General features: G+C 36.1%; 1 pseudogene; it reads right to left on the reverse strand.

Annotated features, from left to right (window-relative positions):
- Positions 1-5,619: 5,619 nt before the first annotated feature.
- LOC132547532 (uncharacterized) lies at positions 5,620-7,778 on the reverse strand (annotated as a pseudogene).
- Between the last annotated feature and the right edge of the window lie 3,541 nt (positions 7,779-11,319).

The raw sequence follows: 11,319 nt of genomic DNA on the forward strand, positions 1-11,319 counted from the left end.
CACTACAACACATTGTTACCATCTTGTGTTCAACTCCATAATCTGTAAAGATTTTGTCACACTATTTTCTACCTTGGTGTACATAGGATTATAGTACAGCCGGAAATCTTGGTTGATCTCTTACCAACTTGTATACAAAGTATGTCAGTGCTAGTATACTTCACACTGGTCATTTGCCTGATGAAGGTGACAGGGTAGTCATCAAAATGTCACATTTGTTGTTTTATAAAAAATTATATTCCAGTTAAAAGAAAAAGTTCCATGAAAAAGACTTCATTACTACTGAACTTTCGGAAAAGTTTTCAATGGAATTGTTCAATCATGTGTAATTTTGAAGAAAGAAAATGGACAAAAGCTCCATACACTGCCAACATGTTGTCAATTATTTCTTCATACTTACTTTGAGAACTTTTCGGGGCTGTCCATGAAACCCTTGCATCTCCATGGCAACTATATAAATGTATCTTTTAAGGACTCACAAAAGACAGGAGTATCACAGACATTCTACATGCTTGGTTAACAGTACTGACACATGCATTGTGTTATATCAGGCTCCATGCTGTGGCTACTGGTGTTAGCAGGCACGCTGGCCGTGGGACATGCCTTTCACTAGTCTATAGAGATAACATCATAAAAATATGATTAAAGAATTCAGCATCAATACCGTAGCCAACTAAATATATGTTCTTCAAGTAGTTTTGTTGTAGTGAAGTCAAAATTTACTGCTAGATATTGTACATATTTTTTCTTGTTTTAGCAAAAAGTCATAATTCAACCAACGTTTGATATTCACTGTAATAGTAATTTAACTGAACATGAAATTTATTTACTTTTAAAGCTGTCACCATGACAAATCATGATAGCAAGGTTCAAGTACCTTTATGACATTGAATACGGTACCAGAATAAGCAGACATCTAGCTGGGATAGAAATTAAACTCTAAAGTGATACATGTAAACAGATCTAGAAATACACAAGCATGGATGTTGACAGACTCAGTGATGCATTCCACATGGAACAAGCAGTGCTGTGTACTATTAGCCAAATTACAAGCTAGGTGCTATGGCATCTTACTAAACTTAAACAGGTCAGAATACACTAAAGCAGCACACACTATCTCAATTTACAAGTATTTAGCCTACTGTTATTGTGTTATTATTGATAAGAAAGTCCTTCCGAAACCTCTTATTACTTATCCTATTGTCTACAATATACTCCGGAACAAACACTAGAAATACTGTTAGAGCCCTATCGAAGTTCGTGGTAGAATTAAGCAATATTAGGTGTGAATATTCAATGACAAAACTTTTTCATCCATCTGTTTAAACAACGTAAAGTTATAACATCGATTTACTGTGTGTCCTTAAATATTTGTACAAACAGAAATTATTAAATCTATCTTTAATTAGTAGCCATATTTCACACTACTTCAAACCCTTCTTACATGACTGAATGTATGTCTTAGTACACAACATACTTGTATACCTCGGTCTAAGTTACTATAGTGAGTAGGGGGTTGACATTTCTACATCTTCGGCTTAGACCCACTTTCGGCCATTTCAGCAACAGATGGTTAACATCAAACATTATTTTGACACAAAATACACAAATATTTTAAGGTAAACTGCTACACGAACAAGATATATATGCTTCAAGTTTATCACAACGCTACAAACTTCACATAATGTAAACACAACCGTATGAAAAATTAGAAACAGTGTGTTTACCTAAATTCATCTCGATGTTTTCCTCTGTATAAATGACTTCCGGTTACTTCAATGAGGTTCCCAACGGGTTCACCACATTGATATAAATGTGTCCGGAATTCAGCCGACACAGATCATAATTTGGAATGTTGTGTCTTTTCTTTTTCTAATATTTCATTTTCATTACAGATTTATTTTTTAATTTAGTTTGTATTATATTTTTACATTTTTTTCACAAATATTATTTGATTTCTAACACGATGTAATTAGCTTGTTATGATAATTAACCTATGTTAAAAGATGGGTTTAATCCTGCTTACTCCTCCTAGCTGGTCTCGTTTATGAAAGATAACAGTCATGAGATACGATCAGTCATTCTGACCTCACTAACTTCTTATTACAATTTGAGATATTCAATTTTTAGTTTTTTTTTTATAACACTATAAAACCTAGAGAAGGATACGCCAATTTGATGATGAGGAGTCAAATAAAGGTGAGAAAAAGGTAATATTGTGTTTTGACGATTTTTTATTTAAGAAATGGCGTTTATTCTCAGTGCATTCTTATTTTGAAAAAAAAAATACAGTCTTCATACAAAAAGAGTTATGTTTAATAAACACATTTTTTCAAACAAGAGTGTTGGACATTATTCTCCAAAAGGTGCACGTTATAATATTATGTCAGAATCTTGTTTAAAATCGAAAGAATTTATATTTATACATCCATTGTACAATTGAATACTTACTGGGTGCATTATGGAACAATAGATTTAATATATTATTCAACAAACCACGAATGTGTCTCCTTTTCGTTGCTATTTGTATTGATTCTATAACCAACAAACCAACACTTTTATTAGTAACGCCACAGACGTATATAACACGTCTCTGGTAACGCTGATTAAAACACAGAGAAATTCTTAGTGATAAATTTATTTTTCATCACTCTGTAGGTTATTACATTTCATATTTTACTGAATACATGTGAAACACGGAGAGAGAGAGAGAGACAGGCAGACAGGCAGATATACAGACAGATGGTGATTATGGTTGTGGAATATCATCTGTGTTATATCATATTTATTTACTTATTGTTCTCGTCTCATTTCGATCTCCCCTAAAACTAGTCTTGTATTGATGATAAATGATTCGCCCCCCCCCCCCCCCCCCCGTCCCTGCACATGAACAATACAGAAAAAAATGCTTGAAACGTTCGAATAAGACACACGATCTGAAAAATTATAAGATATATCTATTCAGGAAGGAAGAATAAATTTGCGCAGTCTTTTGCGTCAGTTAAAAAGGTCAATTTACGGAAAAATGAAACTTCAAACATGCAGAGCAAGGGAAAAGTGGTCAAACAGACAACATTGTCGAATTGTTTGAGAAAACTAAAGGAATTGGTAAAAAGTGGTAAGGGCCATATATGAAAGAGCAGATCTTGCTGTGGTCTATAACAATGTTTAGAAGAATGATGGCATTCGGTGTTATATTCACATTTCCTCCCAAATTGTGCCGATTTTGGCCTAAAATTTCGCCCCCCTCTCACGCTGAATATGGCCGCCCCCTCATATTGCCCTGTGCACGGTGATTCTAAATCGAAAGAACGTCTTCGTTCTCTTGTTAAGAGAGTTTTCTTTTCCAAGGAAGGTGAACAGTGGTATATAAACAAGCGTATTTCATAATAAATAAAGATACGTCCAAATCAAAGAAGGAATATACGGAGGACAAAATCATAGAAATGATGGAGTTTCTGGTTAACAACATCTTCGTCGAATTTGGTGGTAAGATCTATTTATAAAGACTGTAATGCACACACGACAAAGCCATAGGTGTGACAGTTGGTTCCGGTGTTATTAACCATGCTCTCATTTGGAAACGAGACATGCTTTACTGACTTGCATGGAATGACAACGGTTTTCATGGTGGGTGTCGTTGACTAGACTTATCCTTCAAGGAATCATGCTCATCTTCTGTTTTTTTTTTCATGGTTGTCCATGTACACCTTCCTTTTGTTAATATTTTGACATAGTTTCATCAAATTTACTCTGAAACAATATTTATTCACATGTCAGTATTTTCTTTCAGCTCAATTCTCCTCCATTTGATTGTTGAAGTATCGTCAGCCAGAAAATCCTGAGATTTTGAAGACATGTCTAACAATAAGTAACCCTTTCTCAAGTTATATGTAAAAATCACCACGTTTTGTAAAATAGGTTGTTTGTATCCATAATATCACAATAAGAATTAAGCTGTTTGATACTGTAATAAAAAGTGAAGTCGGACTAGAGCAAGGAAATTAGAAATTCCCTTTTTCAGTACCAGTTCAGATGAATTGGATTTGAGCAATCGTGTGGGTTTTTACGTCAGTGAGAATAAAAGTGGTTGAGCTAAAGAACCTAGAAATCCTGATAGTGTACACAATGAACTAGGTTTTGACCTCATGCGCCTGGGCATAAAGTTATGATATAAACTTTAATACAGCTAAAAACCCAGGGCAGCATACACTTTACAAATAATGACAAAAATTGAGGAGATTTTTTAATGCTTTGAACATATTAGACCCTTCCTCCATCATTACCTTAAGAATCATCAAGGTTCAAGGTCAAGGTCACTTTTAAAAAGAAACTCTCGAGTACTTCATCCTTCTTTGGCCAAATATCTGGAACTTGAAGTGAACTGTTTTAAACATATCACAAACTGCATGGGTACCTGTGACTTTGAAAATAGGTCAAGGTCATGTAGCTGAGAGAACTTTATAGCACTCCAAGTAGGTAGCAAAGGATCAGGACTAAGGTTCTAACAGAAGTTGAGAAAAGTCTCAAAAGCTTTAAACATCTTTGATCTCAGTGATCTTCAAGTAGGCTAGGGTTATTTATACTGAGAAACTTTTAAAGCCCTCTATCCTGGTTACTTGTTCACATATCTGGACTAAAGGTTTCATGAAACTCGAGATTAAGGTATTCGATACATTTGATCCCTGTGATCTTGAAAATAGGCCAGTGGTGTTTCAGGGAACCTTTATATCACTTAGTCGAAGGTACAATCTGGCCAAATACCTGTGCCATGGGCCTTATAGACTGTTAGAACATCATTGAAAATTTAAACATATTTGATATTAGATTTGAAAATAGGCCAAAGTAGATCTTAGGAGGAAACTTTGAAGCCTTCTTGAGAATAAACTCAGAATATTTGAACATATTCAATGGAAATTTTGCAACATTTTATTCTTAATATGCATGTTTTTACTAACGAAATATTAGGACGGTTTTCTGTAGAAAATTCTTAAATTGTTTTAATAAATTTGACCCCTGTGACTTTGAAAAGGTCAAGGTCATTCCTAAGAGTACCTCCTAATAAAATACTGTATCAGTATCCAGTAACAAAATCTTATCTAAAGAATGCCAACAATTGAAGGATGGATGATGGCTCTCCACCATACTTGAACCTCCTTGGCATTTTGTGAGCTAAAAATAATGTTTTAAGGCAATTCACACCTATGTTATTTTTACCAATGTTCAAGAACACTCTTTTCCCTTATTAGCTTTTTGTTGAAATTATGTCATCTAATGACTTTGAGAACTTTAACTAATTGGTTGGTAAGTGTTAAGTTTGAGTGCGTAGAAAAATAAAATCTACATTCCTTAGCCTCAGTGACTTGTCAATACTGAAATATTATACAGGTTTTGATGTCTGTGAAATTTTTTTTGTATATGGTTAAAATGAATCTAAAATCAACGATGATTAATTGTTCTGCAATAACTGTGGTTAAAAGGTTGTATTTTGACCATCAGGTACAGGATTTTAGTAAACTGTCTGAAATGATTGGAGAGTGACTTCATATTTCTTATCCATAACAAATGTTCATCCATATTTATTAACTCCAGCTGATATGAATGAAAACAAGACTGTAATTTAAGATTTGAACCCTCATAAGACATGAATTTTATTACACAGGAAAAAAATGTCCATCAAGGATAAAATTAGGCATAAGTTAAGGTATATACAGCATGTACATTGTGTATGATCAAAATACTATAAGGAGCCCGACATGATGATTGTGATCACGCTAATCCTGGAAACAGTTCCATGAAGGACTCCTCCCAAGGGTCCTCGTTGAGACCCCCTATTGCATCACTGTGACACGGTGAAGCAGCATCACTGAACGAGTCGCTGCTGAATCCAGAGTCACTAACCGTGTCCATTGATTCACTCAAGTCAAAGACATCCTCAGATTGAGATATATGTGGTACAATGTCTGTATCAACCACATCTGAATGTTTCCGTTTATTCTGTTTGAATTTTGGGACAGGAACCTGTATATTTTGCGGTGGAGATGATGGACCGATTCCTTTCTGTGAATTAAAATCCTCTGTACTGTTCAGGGCAAACTGATTATCCAGGTCACTGGCTAATATACTCTCAATATCATCCAGTAAGTCAAGGTTCACTTCTGGTATAAGAGAGGAAAAGTCTAGATTATTTTCATTGCAGCTGCTGTCTGTCGTGGGGGAACAAACCTCTTTGTCTGCTTCATCGTCGTTGACAACGATACAATCTTCCACAGGAGAAGAGTTCACTTTTTTAAAATTATCATCTTTTGTGACATGAATATTAACAAGTTTTTTCAAGCTGTTTTGGCTGCCACTTTTGTCTCCACAACTGACAACAATAACTTTCTGGGCCTTGTTGTGACCTACAGAGTCACTTTGCCCTTCTGAGGGTTCAATCTTGTAATACACATGATCAAACCTTATAAGTTCATTGAGGGATTCCAGCTCTGTTGCTGAGGGCCCCACCACTGGACCAGCCTGTGCTGCTGGTTTGGTTTTGATAAGGGACTTGGTAGGTGGTGCGTTGACCGTGACACTCCTTTTTTCTGACTTTGAGACATCCTGCTGCATAACGTCAAGCAGAGACTGAAAAAGATAAAAAACATCATTATTATACATTCTTATCCGATTAAATGTGATTATACATATTGTTTCAAAGGACCGATTCCTTTTTTCTGCGCTACTACTTAAATTATATCTAAGTCTGTGCTACAACTTCTATTTGTGAAAGAAGCAGGTCTGATTACACATGAGAAATTTATTTTATATTGAAGTGCCATATAAACCAATTTCAATATCTTCTAGTCTTCAAATTAAAATTTTAATACTATCATATGACTGACTTGTGCTATAATCTTTCTTTTAAGTCCTTCAGAAAATTTCCTTATATAATCTTCTTACCTGGCTATCAGATAGGAGGTGACTAAGGGCATCGTCGAGTGAGACTGTGTCCGAGCTTGTTCCTGCGGCAGAGGAGCAACGAGTACGGCAGACCCGGGATACTCGGACTCAGGCTTACTGGGCGAGCCAGCACCAAGGCGTTCTTTCAAAATGGAGTTTTCCTGAATGAGAACTCCAGATTGATTTCGAAGTTCAAGGTTTTCTTTCTGTAGTTTCTTGTTTTCTTCCATGATTTCGGCCAGTTGCGATTCCAGAGAAGACATCAGGTCCTTCTTTCTGTCTCTGGCTGTCTGTGCTGCTACTCTGTTTTTCAGTTTCCTAAAAAAAAAGGAATGAATAAATAAATAAATTAATTAATCACAAACTTATATAATGTTCCCCCAATTTAATCCTTCCTTAAACTACCTGGGTATTCCCCCCCCCCCCAAAAAAAAAATATCCGGCTTGTTAAATAAACACCCAACACTTTCATTCTCAGGCCAAAATAATAATATAAGTAAAACGTAAATATATTACGTACCTTCTCATCATCTTTTCTTCTGCGGTAAGGTGAGTGAGGCGTCGCCTTTTCTTCGGGCCACCGCCCTCACTTTCCCCGTACAAAGTGTCCATGACAGCTGTTGACAGATTCGCCGACTGGGGAAGTTCTATAATGTTGCTCTTGTTCGGAGCGGTGTTAATAGTGATCGTTTTCGGTGTCGTAAAAGGCATTTTGAAGTTTCCTGGTCGTGTTTCCGTTGAAATAAAGCCACATTTGGGCCGAAGCCTGTTAAAAACTGGTTGAAAATCGTTCAAGTCATATCATTTCGTCCGTTCTTCTCTCCATGTTGTTGAGTTGTGCTGATGTGTCCTTTCCAGATTGGTTTGACGTCAATCGTGTACTGCATTTTGATTGGTTGATTTCTAATCTAAATATAGATATGACATTTTACGGGATTTCCGCCTGATGCAATCGAAACAAGAACGTTATTTTTACGGTACAGCTAATAATAGACTACGGTCACGGGTTAACCACTGTTCTGATTTAATAAACCTAATACTGATTCACCACTACTTGAAAGGTGTATTTGAATATTTTACGTCAGTAGTAAAATATTCAACTTCAGGTCTGTGATTTACGATTTTATGTTTGATAATTCCAGAGACGTATATGTGATATATACGTCTCTGATCATTCTTATTTTCTTCATGAATAACAGAACAATATTTCATCGAGTGAGATGGAAAGTTTGACTATGTTAAATGCCTTCAGTAAATGATTGATACATTGGTATGAAAAAGCAAGACAAACCACTTCTAGCTCTACTCTAAACAGTTGTTTTCAGAACTTTTGTAACGTAAGTATACACCATGAAGGCGTGTAGTCAGAAACGTTCTCTTTATCCGCATTTCAGTACATTTCGGACTAAAGAGTATGTATCACTCGTACGATTCCTTGCTAAAACCAACAGTAATATGTGGTCTAGGTGACAAATATACAATTACTTAGACCAGCGTATCTATCAGCCCTTTACTTATGTAATGATAATTGAAATGGTGATTAAATATTGAGACTATGTCAAGGTTATGAGAACCTACTGACCAAAACTGTCGCTGACTAAGGGCCCGGATATGGAACTTGAGAATGGGAAGAGAGAGTACAACGGCAATCGGAACTTGCGAAGGATATTGTTTTAAAAAAAATAACATGTTTGACTCCTGTGCATGGAAGTCAAGGTCATTTGCATGGTTATATGAAGAAGCAACATAGTAGTCCACCCTGGCATGTTCCATACTGGTCAAATGTCAGGACCGGTACCTTGCATGAGTCTTCCGAAATTGAAGTAAAAGATTCTTAATGGTTTAAAAATAATAACCCCCTCCACTCCTAAAAAAAAAAAAAAAAACATAAAAAGTGAAATTACAAGAAAAATAAATCGTGTTCAAGGGAGGAGGGGGTAAGCGCCACCTCTATGAGGTTTATAGCATTTCATTCCAGACATCTTTGCTGATCCAGAATAAGGACTTCATACATGCAGTGTCTACCTCTATCACATATCCCGCCTGTTATTTAGTGAATTCACCAACGTTATTTTTTTTTACAGATGTCACTAGTTTACATTTGTACCATGTAATTTACTTTTGAGAATGGTTTACATTGGCCGTATCATTCAGAAATCGATTGAGATTGCATGATATGAACAATAACACATTTATCCTAAATGAGTTTGACGATCAAACCATAAGGAGTTTGTCTGATTTATAGAGAGGTTGTCTCTCTTTACACATATAACGCCATATATACTTAGTTTTCGCATTGCTTGGTTCAATTTAGATTCTTTATTTGAAGAGAGTCCAGACAGAATTAAAAACATAATTAGAATGACTTATGGAATACATTTTTCCTATCTATCAACGGTATGGATTCTGTCTGCACGTGTATCGCAGCACATCACACATACAATGTATCTAACAGATGAAATAGTGTTAATCCGTTGACGATAATTTAATGGTGTATGTCATTTCCGAGAGCTATAAACTCTTTGAGATATGTATGCAAGTGTGAAGCATGAACATTTAGCCAGTTGACGGAGGGTTTGGATTGCAGAAGCCGAACGACCCGGAACGAGATACAACTGGTCCCCTGCCTTTCTATATATTTCATATTTCACTTCTATACTTAATATTTATTAACACGAAAAGAATTGATAACCTCAAACGGCGCATACCAATGCTGGTTGTACACTTAGTGTTACACACCAATCTAGTGAAACAAAACGTTCGTGAATTTACATACGGATTGCGTGCTATTTAAATCTTTAATAAATTCATGTAGTTGTTAGAGACTGACGGTAAGAATATAATCAGAAAGCCGAAACGTAACATTATCTGGTGAAGTTTTCTGCCTCTGAAGCGGACAAACACTGCCATGTGCATTTTCTTCTCTCTCTCTCTTGCTAAGTTTTTGCGTACAATAGAGTCATGTCTTTCCTTGACTCATTCAATGTTTTATGTCTCACCGGCACGAAATGTTTGGACAACTGTTTGGCAGTATCGACTGCTAATAAACTGAGGTATGGAAATTTTCTTCATAGAACATATTGCTGTCGAAATTCACACTAATCAAAGGTCGATGTTCCATTCATAAATTGTCCCTGCAAAACGTAACGTAATTATACCAGCGTGAAGTCTGTTAGGAGAAAATTATCGAACGACAAACATATATACATTATACTATCCTGGTTATTCTTCTGTTGAACAGCGCTTTGTCACAGATTCCATTGAATGAATATGTCTAATTGTAAAATATTGATTTAAACGGCTCAAGTACATTTAGAAATGGCCTTCGCACCAACTATAGTTTTGCTCGACAGAAGGGAAATCAAATGCCCGGCGATGACATTCTTTTCAAAACTTGTGAAAAATCCATAACTCTTGTTAAAGTGCCAGTATTAACACACCATATCTATACAATATCACGTTTCGATTAGTTGAAGCGATAAAGCTATTGTTTTTAATTTTTTGTTCATTGGAACTGTGTCGGCGTGACCTTCTTTATCCTGATTGGCTGGAAGCCATCTTTGGCACGTGAAGTAATATTTGTGTCATATCCAAAACAGATTGACTGTCCAGAGGAATATATTGAGAAAACCTAACTTCCACAAAACTTCTTTAAAATGGATAAATATTCAGGAATGGATGTTGTCACACTCAGGGAGAAAGTAAGTCATTCTTGAAATTTTATATAACACATGTTGAGTGGCGTCAGGTGCCATGTTAATTCATAACTTTTAAGATTTCGATTTCAAGTTTCAAAATCAATTACTTACGGGAACTACATAATTTTAAAGGTATGTGAAGTTAGTGACATAACAAGACATAGTTTAACAACTGTTCCTGACTAGAAATGGCACCACATAATTCGTCCTATGTTTTGTATTGCGATTGGTTGAGTGAACAGACAGAATGGTAACAAGTAGAGCTGATGTATATAGAATCTATATTTGCAACAACAGTTTGTGTTCATGTGTATATGTATTGGGTCTAACAATACACAACTAGTAAAGGTAGAAATCACTATATAGCTAGTACAGAATCAGACAAGGTACCACACCACTATACAGCTAGTACACAGACAAGGTACCACACCACTACACAGCTAGTACACAGACAAGGTGCCACACCACTACACAGCTAGTACACAGACAAGGTGCCACACCACTACACAGCTAGTACACAGACAAGATGCCACACCACTACACAGCTAGTACACAGGCAAGGTACCACACCACTACACAGCTAGTACACAGGCAAGGTACCACACCACTACACAGCTAGTACACAGACAAGGTGCCACACCACTACACAGCTAGTACACAATCAGACAAGGTACTAGACCGC

Source organism: Ylistrum balloti, unplaced genomic scaffold (genome assembly GCF_031769215.1).
Source record: "Ylistrum balloti isolate Yb309-2 unplaced genomic scaffold, AGI_CSIRO_Ybal_v1 Utg369960, whole genome shotgun sequence".
In the NCBI taxonomy this organism is placed as follows: domain Eukaryota; kingdom Metazoa; phylum Mollusca; class Bivalvia; order Pectinida; family Pectinidae; genus Ylistrum; species Ylistrum balloti.